Source organism: Cetorhinus maximus, chromosome 20 (assembly GCF_964194155.1).
Source record: "Cetorhinus maximus chromosome 20, sCetMax3.hap1.1, whole genome shotgun sequence".
NCBI classification, from domain to species: domain Eukaryota; kingdom Metazoa; phylum Chordata; class Chondrichthyes; order Lamniformes; family Cetorhinidae; genus Cetorhinus; species Cetorhinus maximus.
In genome coordinates, this window is record NC_135898.1 from 70,580,627 (window position 1) to 70,595,417 (window position 14,791).

Genomic DNA, 14,791 nt, shown 5'->3' on the forward strand with positions numbered 1-14,791 from the left:
TTTCCCCAAGCTAACCTGCTTTGCTCCCAGCAATCGGATGCCTCCCCCCCCATCCCCATCCTACCAACATTATCACCAATCATGACCTGGACATACAAGCCCCTCTGCACACTCTACCCACACCCCAGGCCTGTTCCCACTGTTCCCACCGCCACCGCTTCCCCCAGCTCCAAGAGGTCCCCGAAGAGGTAAGTTTCAAATGACTTCTGTGGGACTGGGAGGAGCAAGAGGGTGGTTGTTGTCTGGGGGAAGTAGTAAAAGTCAGGGCGGAGGGTGGGTGGTGGTGCAATGGGTGATCAGACTGGGGTTAGTTAGACAGCTGGCAAGGGGAAGCCTGCTACTTCCAGTTGGACATCCATTAAAGTATGGGACTTTCCAGCCAGTCAGTGCCATGTTGTGCTTTGGAAGTTCATCATGTGGTGAGCGAAGTGCTGAAGTATTTGAAGAATGGAAATAGATTATTCAGCATTTAAAATGTTCCTGACATTCGTTGCTGCCACGTGCACATCGACATTATCCAATACGATCAGTCCAGAAATGTGCGTGATTCCTGTCCACCTTATTGGGAGAATAGCATGCCGTCAGCACCTGAAAAAAGGGAATTTTTTCTAGGCTATTTGTCCTGCAATGAAGAGACCTCCAGCAACTGAAATTTAAATTTGCCATCTAAACAGTTAAATTGATATCAGAGAAGTTCAAAAAGTGCCAAAGAGGTTCAACCTGAGATTCTGTATTGCATTTAAACTCCATTTGTTGTTGAAACAACATTTCATTTTAAATTTATGCTGAAGTCTAATGTTGGTGTGAATTGGAAATTGCTTTGTACTAAACTTGTTATTATAAATTTGCTTTTATACTGCCAACCTCAGCATTTCATGTTATCCATCTGTCAAATCAATAAAACGTATGGAACGAAAAGCAAATACTTTTAAGTTAGAACAAATCCCCTTGCATCCCACCAAATTTCATGAGAAAATGTTGTAACATTTTTTATTTGAGGTTCAGAACAGCCAGAGGAGCTATCCATTCATTTCATAATGTACTCTCAAGTGACCTGATGATATGTTTAAAAGTAGTTTTAGTGTGTTGTGTAATAAATTAAAGGCTGGGGGTTAGCTCAGTTGGCCAGACATGTGGATCAAATTAAGGGCAACAGCATGGCATCCCGGCTGAGATAGACTCGGGGCCAGCTTTCTCGCCCTACCCATAATAAAAATCATGGTACTTTGTCAGGGTTAGGTGAATAATTGCCAAAGACCTGCCTTCCGGCAGAGAACTCAAAGAGAAGAAGAAGAACAAATCAAAGAAAGGTTCACCAAGCAAATCACTAGCATTTACCTGTCTCTTTTGCTCTCCGGCCATTTATTTTTAAATTAAGAAGCTGAGAAAGAAACTGGTCTATCCATGCATATGCATCCAACAATCATATAAATGAGCTTTTTTTTTTAAAAGACCCTCATTAAAACCAGTAAGTAACTGTTTGGAGAAATGTCTGTGCACGGCTGCCTATTGTGTACTGTAGCTTGCCATAGTCATATGACCTCTGAGTCATGTCACCTCTGATGTCATTTCCTTTGTGAGTAAAGGAATTGAGGCAGGAGCCATTTTGCCCACAGACTGGATAAGTAACCTCCCTCAGCCAATAAATTGCCCCACAATGTAGAGAAAGTATAAGTCTAGAGGTGAAGATGTGGCATAAACCTTTAGGCTGAGCTGTCAAAAGCTATGTGATTACAATAGTATTCCTTCTTATTTTGGAATGTGATCATTTTTTTATGATAATGGAGTTTAAGGGTCAAAATGTCCTCTTTATAAATAGTGAAAGCAAATATTTAATACATCACAGGTCTTTGCCTCTTGAAGTGTAATTTCTTACTAATCAAAAAGAAATTATGCTTCACCAGGAGCTGTATTCTATACATTTTGCATTGCAACAAAAATCAGTTTTGCTTTGTGTTTCCAGATGCAAATGCATAACTGCTAGGTGAATTTTCAGCTGATTCTCTACAAGTAATTTATCTAACTGCATTTAACTGACAAAACACTGGGAAGAAGGGGATTGGAGACAATAATGCAGAACTTCAACCTGAGACATTTGCTGTCATTATTTTATTCAGATTCATGCAGTGCACCTAAAGCAGCCAACATGCTGCAAAATACTCAGCATAGGACAGAGTATAAAGTGTCTATGGCAATGTGTATTTCAAAAAAAAGGATTTCGCTACAAAGATAGGGGAGAACTTGTGCATGATGACATTATGGCAACATCATGTCATCAAACCCAAATTTCTTGGTTCACCAGCCACAATAACACTAGCTACTGATCTAAACAAAATACTGCAGATTTATCTCAATATGACAGCTAGATGCAGGAGCCAGGGAACAAAGAGCATTACAAAAGCAGAATGAATTATATTTGAGAACATTTCCACCCTGATTAATGGGTAGTTATCCTTCGAAAGATTGGTAGAAACATTTCATAGTGGTGCCCTGAGATTATTCAGAGCTGTGAAATGAAGCAGTGCTAAGAAAAATATTTTCTGTAGGTGTGTTGTAAGTATTCATGTGCAATAAAGATTGTACTGTCCAAATGTTAATAAAACATATGTGAGAGCAGAGACAATAAGCCTGAGGAGAAACGGTGTGAGAAACAAAGTCAGAATGCCACCTGAATGCAAAAAACAGAGGAAGAGGTTCATATGTGACATACTCTGAGTAAAGGATTGAGGCAGAAGCCACTTTACCCACCACATGGAAAAGTAAACTCCCTCAGCCAATAAATTGCTCCTCCATATTCAGGGAACATATAAGTCCAGATGCGAGCTCATTGGTGGGTAACAGGTCAATGTTAGTTTGTTTTATTAATTCGTTTTTCACTGTTAAGATTCACTTGATGGTAGTTTCTATTATGTTTTAGTAATTTGGCGGTGAAGGGAATCAGAAAATAACAAAAGGGAACAGAAATGAGGTCAGAGGACAGAGAGATATGAACAACAGTGAAATTCAAATATCCCAATAATTGCAGGGATCAGATTGAGGGAAAATAGGAAGTATGAACTTGTATGTATGCCAATGTCTATAGCGCATTTAATAAGGTTGATAAATTGCCAGCACAATTTGCTACATGGGATGAGCCAATGGTTGCATTAGCCATAATGGCTGCAACCATAATGGTTGCATTAAACATGACTCTTAACTGTCCTCAAAATGTCTTAACAAACTCATCACCAAGGACAATTAGGGATGGGTAATAAATGCTGCCCTTGCCCGTGTTGCTCACACCCCATGACTAAATTAGAAAAGGACACATAGTGGTTCTTAATATAAATTAAAACAGAAAATGCTGGAAATATTCAGCAGGTCTGTGGAGAGAGAAACTGTACATCTGTGGAGGGAGAAACAGAGTTTATGTTTTGAGTAGAATATGACCCTTCTTCAGAACATTCTTTTTTCCTGCAGAGTGTTATGACTCTGATACTTTCCACCTGAACATCGTTTTTTTTAACTTATTCATTCATGGGACTGTGGGCGTCACTGGCTAGGCCAGCATTTATTGCCTATCCCTAATTGCCCTTGTTCAGAAGATATTTTAAGAGTCAACCACATTGAGGTGGGTCTGGAGTCACACGTAAGCCAGACCAGGTAAGGACAGCAGATTTCCTTCCCTAGGGGGCATAAGTGAACCAGATTTTTTTTTTTAAACGACAATCAACTCATGGTTATCATCAAACTTTTAATTTCAGATTTTTATTGAATTCAAATTTCACCATCTGCCATGGTGGGATTCAAACCTAGTTCCCCAGAGCCTTACCCTGGGTCTCTGGAATACCAGTCCACTGACAATAACACAATGCCACCACCTACCCCATGAGGCACATTCACATGCACTTACCCTATCAGCTTAACATTCATGCTTTAACTCAACATTCTCCAAAAGCTAAAGTACTGTGAGCCCTTCCCTCACGTAAGGAGTGGACCTGGGCATGGAAACATGACCACAGTTTTCCTGGGAAATGCCTACCTTAAGGCCCCCCTGCTCAGAGGTGTGCAGCTCGTGTAATTACTTCATGGCTGCCAGCTGGGCGTTACTCACCTTGCCAGATCTCAGAAGGTTATTGAAGCAGTTCCTGCACTGCACCCATGTTATGCTAACCACACTATGGCTACTGACCTCTCGAAGGACCTCCAATCATGTCTCTTAGTTTGGCTGGCTGGTCTCCTCTGCTTTCTGCTTTCTCGAAAGCACACATTTCTCTGGGCTCTTACTGCATAGAGTGATAAAGTCATAGAGGTCTCCAGCATAGAAAAAGGCCCTTCGGCCCATTGTGCCTGCGCCAGTCAAACAAGTACCTAACTATTCTAATCCCATTTTCCAGTACTAGGCCCATAGCCTTGTATGCCATGGCATCACAAGTGCACATCCAAATACTTTGTAAATGTTATGAGAGCTTCTGCCTCCACTCTTTCAGGCAGTGAGTTCCAGATTCCCACTGGGTGAAAAAAGTCTTCCTCACAGCCTCTCTAAACCTCCTGCCCCTTACCTTAAATCTATGCCACCTGGTTATTGATCCCTCCACCAAGGGAAAAAGTTTCTTCCTGTCTACCCTATCTATGCCCCTCATAATTTTATACGCCTCAATCATGTACCCCCTCAATCTCCTCTGCTCCAAGGAAAATAACCCCAGTCTATCCAATCTCTCCTCATAACTAATACTCTCCAGCCCAGGCAACATCCTGGTAAAAGCAAAAAACTGCGGATGCTGGAAATCCAAAACAAAAACAACAATACCTGGAAAAGCTCAACAGGTCTGACCGCATCTGCGGAGAGGATATATTCCTCTCCGCAGATGCTGTCAGACCTGCTGAGTTTTTCCAGGTATTTTTGTTTTTGTTTTGAACATCCTGGTAAATCTCCTCTGCACTCTCTCCAGTGCAATCACATCCTTCCTATAATGCGGATTCCAGAACTGCACGCAATACTCTAGCTGTGGCCTAACTAGCGTTTTATACAGTTCCAGCATAACCTCCCTGCTCTTATATTCTATGCCTCGGCCAATAAAGGCAAGTATCCCTATGCCTTCTTAACCACCTTATCTACCTGTCCCGCTGCCTTAAGGGACCGGTGGACATGCATATCAAGGTCCCTCTGATCTTCGGTACCTCCCAGGGTCCTACCATTCATCGTGTATTCCCGTGCCTTGTTTGTCCTGCCCAAGTGCATCACCTCACACTTATCCAGATTAAATTCCATTTGCCACTGATCAGCCCATCTGACCAGTCTATATCCTCCTGTAATCTAAGGCTATCTTCCTCACTATTTACCACCCTACCAATTTTCGTGTCATCCTTGAACTTCCTGATCAACCCTCCTACATTCAAGCCTAAATAGTTTATATATACTACAAACAGCAAGGGACCCAACACCGATCCCTGTGGAACCCCCACTGGACACAGGCATCCAGTCACAAAAACACCCCTCGACCATCACCCTCTGCTTCCTGCCACTCAGCCAATTCTGGATCCAATTTGCCAAATTGCCTTGGATCCCATGGGCTCTTACCTTTGTTATCACTCTCCCATGCGGGACCTTATCAAAAGTCTTGCTGAAGTCCAAGTAGACTACGTCAAATGCATTGCCCTCATCTACACACCTGCTCACCTCTTTGAAAAATTCAATCAAATTGGTCAGACATGACCTCCCCTTAACAAAACCATGCTGACTGTCCTTGATTAATCCCTGCCTCTCCAAGCGTAGATTAATTTTGCCCCTCAGAATTGCTTCCAATAGTTTCCCCACCACTGAGGTTAGACTGACTGGCCTGTAGTTCCCTGGTTTATCCCTTCCTCCCTTCTTGAATAACGGTACCAAATTGGCTGTCCTCAAGTCATCTGGCACCTCTCCTGTGGCCAAGGAGGTACTGAAAATTATTGCCAGCGCCCCTGCTAGCTCCTTCCTTGCCTCACTCAACAGCCTGGGATACATTTCATCCGGGCCTGGAGATTCATCTACTTTTAAGCCTGCCAGACCACTTAGAACCTCCTCCCTTTCTATGCTAATTTCTTTAATAATATCACAGTCCTTCTGCCTGATTTCCATACCCACATTGTCCCTCTCACTTGTGAACACTGACACAAAGTATTAATTTAGAACCCTACCTACATCTTCCGGCTCCACACACAAATTACCACTATGGTCCTTAATGTGCCCTACTCTTTCCCTAGTTATCCTCTTACTCCTTATTGTACTTGTAAAATAACTTTGGATTTTCCTTTATTTTACCTGCCCCCTTTTTGCTCTCCTAATTTGCTTTTTAAGTGCCCCCTACACATTCTATAGTCCTCTAGAGCTTCCACTGATTTGAGCCCTTGGTATCTGCCATAAGCCTCCCTTTTTCTCTTTATCCAATCCTGTATATCCCTCGACATCCAGGGTTCCCTGGATTTGTTGGTCCCACCCTTTATCTTTACTGGAATAAGTTGGCCCTATACTCTCCCTATTTCCTTCTTGAATGAGTCCCACTGCTCCGACGCAGATTTACCTATAAGTAGCTACTCCCAGTCCACTCTGGCTAAATCATATCTGATCTTATTAAAATCGGCCTTCCTCCAATTTAGAACTCTGATTTCTGGCCCATCCTTGTCCTTTTCCATAACAACCTTGAATCTAATGGAGTTATGATCACTATCTGCAAATTACACCCCCACTGACACCTCTAACACTTGCCCGGCTTCATTCCCAAAAATGAGTTTATTAATGGCCTTAACAGGCCTTTGACAGTTCGGTGGTCACTCCGGTGCGTGCCCGTCGAACTAAAGATTGGAATGACCAGCGGTGATGTTGGGACACACGCCCGACGTCACCAAGCATCATTTTACATGTCGGCATGTGGGCGGGCCCTGCACGCCGAACAGAAGATTCTACCCCTCAGTTTAGTACGCACGCATGACCCTGAGCTTGCAGTCACCTGTTGTCCTAATCCTCCACCTTGCTCGCACACTGACTCCTCCGTCTCCGGAATCCTGTTCCAATGAAGCTCAGCCTAATTTTGAGGGACAGTAGTTCATCTTTCAATTAAGCTCTTTACAGCCTTCCGAACTCAACATTGAATTCAACAATTTCAGAAAGTAATCTCTGCCCCATTTTGCTTCCTTTTCTTTACAGGTTTTGGTTTTACTTGTGTTTTCTTTTTTATTGCTTTCGGACAGCAGTTGTTCATCATTCTGCCATTCGCACCACCTGCAGATACATCTTTTGTTTTTTACTTGTCCCATTACCATTCCCTTTGGCCCTGTACCACCAACACTTTATCATTTATTCTCCTCTGTCTTCCACCCTATCACATACCTTCCTCTTTGTTCTTGTTCCACCCTCCACCATTTCACCTGCTTAAAATCTATTACATTTCTAACTTTTCCCATTCTGATGAAAGGTCATTGACCTGAAAAGTATGCTCTGTTTCTCTCCCCACAAATGCTGCCTAATCTGCTGCGTATTTCCAGCATTTTCTGTTTTCATTTTAGATTTACAGCATCCACAGTATTTTGCTTTTGCAAAGAATGGAAGCAATTGTTGGATCTGATATTAGGAAATGAAGTACGGCAAGTGGAGTGTGTTACAGCTGGAGGCCATCTATCTAATAGTGCCCATGGCATAATTTTGTTTAAATTAATTATGGAAAGAGAACAAAAAATGTCGAAGGTAAAATTGCTCAACTAGGGAAGATTTAAGGTGATTTAAGAAGGGATCTGGCACAGGTAGATCAGAAAAGACAATAACAGTGTAGAACAGTTACGGAGCAATGGAGGCCATTTAGGGAAGAGATAGTTCAGAAGCAAACATATTCCTTTGAAGGGAAGGGGTAGAGCATCCAACACTAATGCACCCTGGATAACAAAGGAAATAAAAGTTAAAATAAAATATGGAAAGGATGCTTATGACAAATGTCAGGTGCAGGGTTCAGCTTATAAGGGAGAAGATTAAGGAAAGTCCAGGAGTCAAGGTATCAAAGGTTTAAACTGGTAAAAAAGATTGAAAGTCAAAAGGTTCTTTACAAGACAGTGATAATTACGTTGAATGGATGCCTGATTAGGGTGTTGGAGGTGAGAACCCTGGAATTAAGCAATAGTTGGGTATAGTGGGGGAAGGGCTATATAGAATCTTTGTGGATAGATGAGTTAAATGAGTTGAGAAGTCTTCATTGTGGTCATGTAATGCATATTTGCTCATCATGAGGCAAGGATCTCAAAATTAGTGAATCAAGATTAAATCGAAGGAATCTTCAGGAGTAGATTAAATCTTGTCAAAACCATTTCAAAATTACCAAAAGCAAAAATATTTATTTTTTAAAAATCAATAAGGTTGTTTTTGGAAACTGTCCTACAACAAAATCAATACATTTTTGCATTCTCAGTTGACACAGTTAATGTGGCCTATTTTTATAGTCTCCACCTGGTGGGAGCAAGGCAGTAGCAGACTGAAAATGGTCGTGGACCATAGTCGCCATCGCTCATAGTAGGCACTGTAGCTCATGCTAACCCAATTTGCTCGCTATACATAATAATCACTGTAATGTGACAGTGCTATTTCAGTACATCTAGGCCAGAATTTTCCCGTCAACGATTTGGGGGTGGGGCCCGCTCGCCGACGGGAAAATGATGCGGGATGACATCGGGAGGAACCCCGACGTCATCCTGGTCCCTTTAAATTTTCAGGAAGGCGGGCGGACAGTGAAATCAGCTGTCCGCCCGCTGACCTGTCAATGGCCAGTTGAGGCCATTGACAGGGTACTTAAAGTAATTAAAGACCTGTCCATCCAACCTTGAGGCTGGCGGGCAGGCCAGGATCCCCAGCGGGCGTCTGATAATACATGAAACCTCATCCACTGGCGGGATGAGGCTTCATGTTCCTTTTTATAAACTTTAATAAATGTAATGTTCTATTTATTAACATGTCCCATCTCGTGTGACATTGTCACATGAGGGAGACATGTTAATAATATTTTTATTTTTCTATTTTTTAAGTTTTTCAGACAGGACTTTGTCTCAGGGAGCAGTGCGCTCTTTCGCTTGCATGCGTGAAAGAGCGCACTTTGACAGCTGGGGATTCCCTCCCCCCCTGTACAGGAAGCGCATAGCGCTTCCCGTTGGGCAGGCCGCTGGGCAGGCCTTAATTGGCCTGCCCACTCAAAATGGCGGCAGGCCCCGTTTCGGCAGCGGGGGTCAGCTGTCCACCCGCTGCCAAGCTGGTGGGGCCCGCACGCCCACCAAGGGCAAAAATTCTGCCCCTAGTCTTTTTTCATAAGCAGCAGACAATCTAATATTGATCACTATGGAATAATAAAATAACCCACTCTCGTTGTGGAGGCCACCTAAGCATGCAGACTAAGCTGAGCTGTCACTCTGGTACCTTTCTCTTTGTACAAGTCGGCAAAGGCACGGGACTAATAGTTGTTGCCAATGTATGAAGTCAAAGTATAATTGCCCAGGAGAAAAGGTCAGTTTCTTCTCCTTCAACATTTCATTAGTTCTTTCAACTTCTCCACTTAGACCAGAAACAAACAAAACAGGGAAGAATGATTCTGACATGGAAATTATTGTTAAACGTATGGTTCATGGAGGGGAAATTGGACTCTATGGCCTGAATTTTCATCGTCGAGGTGGGTACCGGATGTCAAGAAAATTCCTGGCTTGGCCCACCCACCTCAGTAGAAAGTGTCTGCAAAGGCAAGATCTTCATTACTATGGTGGGAGGTGGGGGAGTTGGGCTGGGGTCCAATGAATTGCTGAGCTCTCAAACAAGCCTCATTATGTATGCTTGGTTGAAAGCAAGACATCCATTACTCTTGTTGAAACAGCTGCGCCCCAGAGAAAACATTGCTTGATTCACAGCTCTGGGTCTCTGATTTCGGAGGTCAATTTCACAATATTTGTTTACACAAGGTTAATTAGTTTCAGTGGTTTGTGGTTTCTGTTATTGATACTTTAAAGGATCCGGATGATAGACACTTTTATTGTAGTAAAATGACTTATTTTAACGTAGTGAAAGGAATGAATGAATGATTTTTTTATAAGTTATTTTTACACGTCCTACTGTCACTATAGGGTTCATTGGTTCTATACAGTGTATAGTGGGGCAATGGGCATGTAAGTGCCATGGCTTGGCATAGGGGCATGAGGGGCCATGGGATGGAGGAGTGGCTTATGTTAGCATAGGATACATGAGGAGGACCTTTGGAACCCATCTTTTAAAAGGTCCCCTCATGCACACTAGGGTTCATGACTCTTTTGAGGGGCCATAAACCATGATTCTTTAAAAACCTGGACCAACTTCATGAAAATTGCGGAGGAGTAGTACATGCCTATCCCTGCCAGCCAAGTTGTGAATGCCGGGTACGGACTTTTAACAGGATCCAATCCGCACCCTTTAAAGGCACTCCCAAAAGTTAGACAGCCCGGGAATGGAATTGGGATTCCTGAAATTGGGACCCGCCAGGCATTTTTAAAGGGCTCCCAAGTCATCCTGACTCATTGAAAATTTAGCCCTATAGTGTTTGTTCTTTTGGCATTAATGAGCCTCTTAAGTTGCACAAATGGAATCTGAACTGGGTGTGTATACTTCCGATGGGAAGTACACCAAACACCATCTTGCTAGAGGGGTTTCCATGTGTGCATATAACAACTTGGCAGCATGCAGAGCAGGAGATTATGATGTCAGTTGGTATGCAATGATAATTTTACACCAACAATGCCATTTTCAAACTCCATGCTCCAGCCTGTGCCCTGTCTTAACTTCATACACACATTAAAAAGTATGCAGGACTCCCCACCAGGGCTATTTAATGGAATCACAAACCACTCACAGGTCAGTTGCTGGATCACTTCATCTGGCTACCAGCGTAGTTGTATGCAAGTTTTGCAGCTTTCCTATGTTTGTCTATATTTACGGTAGTCTACAAGGAGTGGTCTGGCTGAAGTGGTATTGTTCATTTTACAGCTGGTGCTGAAACAAGTTGTTTCCGGACATGAGTGCCCTTTTAGGGCTTCCTCTGGGAATTGTCTGAGAGAATTAAGAGAGGTCACACAGAGCAGGACAAGCTGCTGGTAGATGATGGTGGAGGAAGAGGAGGAGCATTAGGAAATTGAGGGACATGAAGAGGAAGGGAAGGTATAATGTAGACTGCCCCTTTCTACCTGAGCTCTATATGATCAAGTAATTAAAGAGAGATACCAATAACCTCAAAAATAAAATTCACCAACAATCCCTTTCTTCGATCTTTAGGGGAGGCAGTGGCACAATGGTAATATCACTGTATTGGTAATCCAGAGACCCATAGGCTAATACCCTGGGGACATGATTTCAAATCTCACCATGGAGGCTGTTGGAATTTAAATTCAATTGATTAATAAATTCAATTAATTAATAAAAATCTGGAATAGAAAACTATTCTCAGTAATGGTGCCATGAAACTATCATTGATTATTGTAAAAACCTATCTGGTTCACTAATGCCCTTTAGAGAAGGAAATCTGCTATCCTTACCATGCCTGGCCTAAATATGCCTTCAGATCTACAGCAATGTGGTTGATACTTAACTGCTCTCTGGAAGGTCTAGCAAGCCATTCAGTTCAATTGCAGTTAGGGATGGGCAACAAATTCTGGTCTTGTCAGTGACACCTAGATCCCGTGAATGAATACAAACAAAACTGACCAGCACATGTTTTCTGACAATGCAAAAAATAAATGTCAGTGGAAAATGTACATTCCAATGCAGTTTTATAATTTCAATGATGACGTACATGCATGCAAAAATAAACTAATCACCCTTGTGTATTCTCTTAGTGCCTGTTTTCTGTATACTTTTGCCTCTCCTTGTGCTATGACGCAGTGCTTCTCCAGTGGCTGATGCATGGGTGGTGGAAGACTGCTGACCTTCAATTGAAGAGACTGCAGATGGCCGGGGTGGCTGATTTTGAGCAGCTCTGGGCCTAGGTGGCCCAGCTTGAGACTGCACCATTGTGACCTGGGCTGTAACAGTCTGGGTTGGCTGGCTGACAGGCAACCAGATGGACATTGGTTGAGTGGCAGTGATGGGAGCAGGAATGCTGCCGCCCTGAGAGAAGACAGCAGGTTCATGCTCCATGGAGCCACTGCCACTCTCCTGGGACAGCAATCTTAGTAATCCTTTGGAAGAACAGTTTTAGTGACTACTGTGATGCTGCAGAAGTCCCTTTGAACACGGGTATCCAGAGTAGTCTGAGCTTCCACTGGAGCACTTAGACATTTGATGGAAGCTGTGTGTCCTGCGTTGGAAGCTCTGACATTGGCTGTCAGGTGCTGTAACATGGTGCATTACACATGCATTGATAGAGCTGACCACCTGCTCCATGTTGGGTGTTGGAAAGGATGAGCTCCAAGATCTGGGCACAATCCTGTGCCAGTTTGGTGCTAGACTCCTCTGTGTTCCTTGGCATAGACCGCTGGTTTTCTGGCAAGTTTTCCAGTGCACCAGGCAATTGGTTTTATACACCAATCAGCCATCTGCTTTAGCCTGGCATATCAAAGTCCTCACCTGACTGCTCTGCTCATCCTCTCGCAAACTGGCTATCCCTCCCCGCACCCCCACCTCCCCAACCGCAACACCCCCACTTCTGCCTAGTTCCTACATATTTGTGCCTGGTGTCTTTGTGCAGGTCTCCCTTCCAACCAAACCTACCTCTAAAATATGCACATTGTCAGCATCTAAACTGTTTAAAATCATATCACGGTGTCTAATCATCTTTACTGTATTCTTCTTCCTCCACTAACTGGGAAGGTTCCAGTTCTTCGGTATTTGAAATGAAAAAGGGACAAGGGTTGTGTTATGGCGAGGGGAGAAGAGAAAGGGTCTAGATCTTACCTGCCACCTGCTGTTATGCAACATCTTCTTCTGCGATAAAATGTGTGTCAGTGAATGTCGTAAGCATATGTTTGGGGAGCTTCCCGCCCCCTATAGTTACGAATTTCTCTCCTTTCCACTACTTGCACAAAGACCTCCGTGCATTGTCTGAAAACCTTTGTGTTCAAGTTTTCAAATGTTTAGCCATTGCTAAAGGTATCACAGTCCAGATCGATTTTTTTGATAAAACCGCCACCATTCTCTGCAGCCACAATGCTCCTCCCCTTTAGGAGGTGCAGGCCGCCTCTAAGTAGTGCAACCACTCGCAATATCAGTCCTTCCGCTGATGCATGCAGCCAATGAATAGCACTGGGAGCAACAGCCTGGCACAAAAAAATCATTTAAAAGAGCAGGGAGCACCGATTTAACATGCTGCCTGCGATACAATGAAAGGGCATGGGTTATTTGCAAACCACGCTCCCCAGGCTGGTTTTCTGGGGTTATCCAGCTTCTCCCCACTAAAGTCTATGATTTCCAACTTTTTTCCCTGTTATGATGTTTTACATTCTTCGGCATTGTTTTCGAAATATGTCATGCTAACATCAACTCAAATGTTCCCTATGTTGTAGCTCCATTCGTTTGTGTAGCTTTTTTTAACTGCAGTACAAAATGTAACGCCACACGATATAGAGAGATTAAGTAAACAAAACATTATCATTTTTTTGTATTTTGTTTACTAATGTTTGTTCTTGTAATCCCCCACAATCAACATCTCGGTGGCAGGGTGGGGGGGTTACCATTGACCAGAAACTGAACTGGACCAGTCATCTAAATATTGTGGCTACAAGAGTAGGTCAAAGGCTAGGAATCCTGTGGCAAGTAACTCACCTCCTAACTTCCCAAAGCCTGTCCACCATCTGCAAGAAACAAGTCAGGAGTGTGATGGAATACTCTCCACTTGGCCTGGATGAGAGCCGCTCCAACAACACTCAAGAAGCTCAACACCATCCAAAGCAGTCTGCTTGACTGGCACCCTATCCACCACCTTCAACATTCACTCCCTCCACCACCGACGCACGGTGGCAGTAGTCTGTATCATCTACAAGATGTAGCAACTTGCCAAGGCTCCTTCGATAGCACCTTCTAAACCCATGACCAGTACCACCTAGAAGGACAAGGGTAGCAGATGCATGGGAACACCACCACCTGCAAGTTCCCCTCCAAGCCATACACCATCCTGACTTGAAATTTTATTGTCATTCTTTCACTGACGCTGGGTCTTACGCTGGTTTTACTAAGGGGAAATTCTGTTCAACTAACTTATTCAAGTTCTTTTAAGGATGTAACTAGTAGGGTAGATAAAGAGGAGCCAATAGATGTGGAATACCTGGATTTCCAAAGGCATTTGATGAGGTGCCACACAAAAGTTAATAGGCAAGATAAGGCTCATGGAGTTGGGGTAGTATTTTAGCATGGGTAGAAGATGGCTAACGGATAGAAAGCAGAGAGTGAGCATAAATGAGGCCTTTTCAAATTTGCAGGCATTCAATAGCGGAGTGCCACAAGGATCAGCTATTTACAATCTATATTAATGACTTAGGTGAAGAGACAGAGAGTACTGTATCAACGTTTGCTGATGACGCTAAGCTCGGTGGGAAGGTAAGCTGTGGGGAGGATACAGAGGCTGCAAAAAGATATAGACAGATTAAGTGAATGGACAACAAGATGGCAAATGGAGTATATTTCAGGGAAGTGTGAAGTTATTTACTTTGGTTGTAAGAATAGAAAAGCAGAATAATTTTTAAAACATGTGAAACTCCTAAGTGTTGATATTCAAAGACACTTGGGTGTGTTTGTACAAGGAACACAGAAAGTTAGCATGCAGGTGCAGCAAGCAATTAAGAACATAAGAAATAA

The 14,791-nt window shown here is 43.1% G+C and overlaps 1 protein-coding gene across 1 annotated transcript in view; it reads left to right on the forward strand.

Annotated features, from left to right (window-relative positions):
- The window catches only part of tcerg1l (transcription elongation regulator 1 like), a 345,583-nt gene that overhangs the window by 231,382 nt on the left and 99,410 nt on the right, over positions 1–14,791 (forward strand). The window lies entirely within an intron of this gene.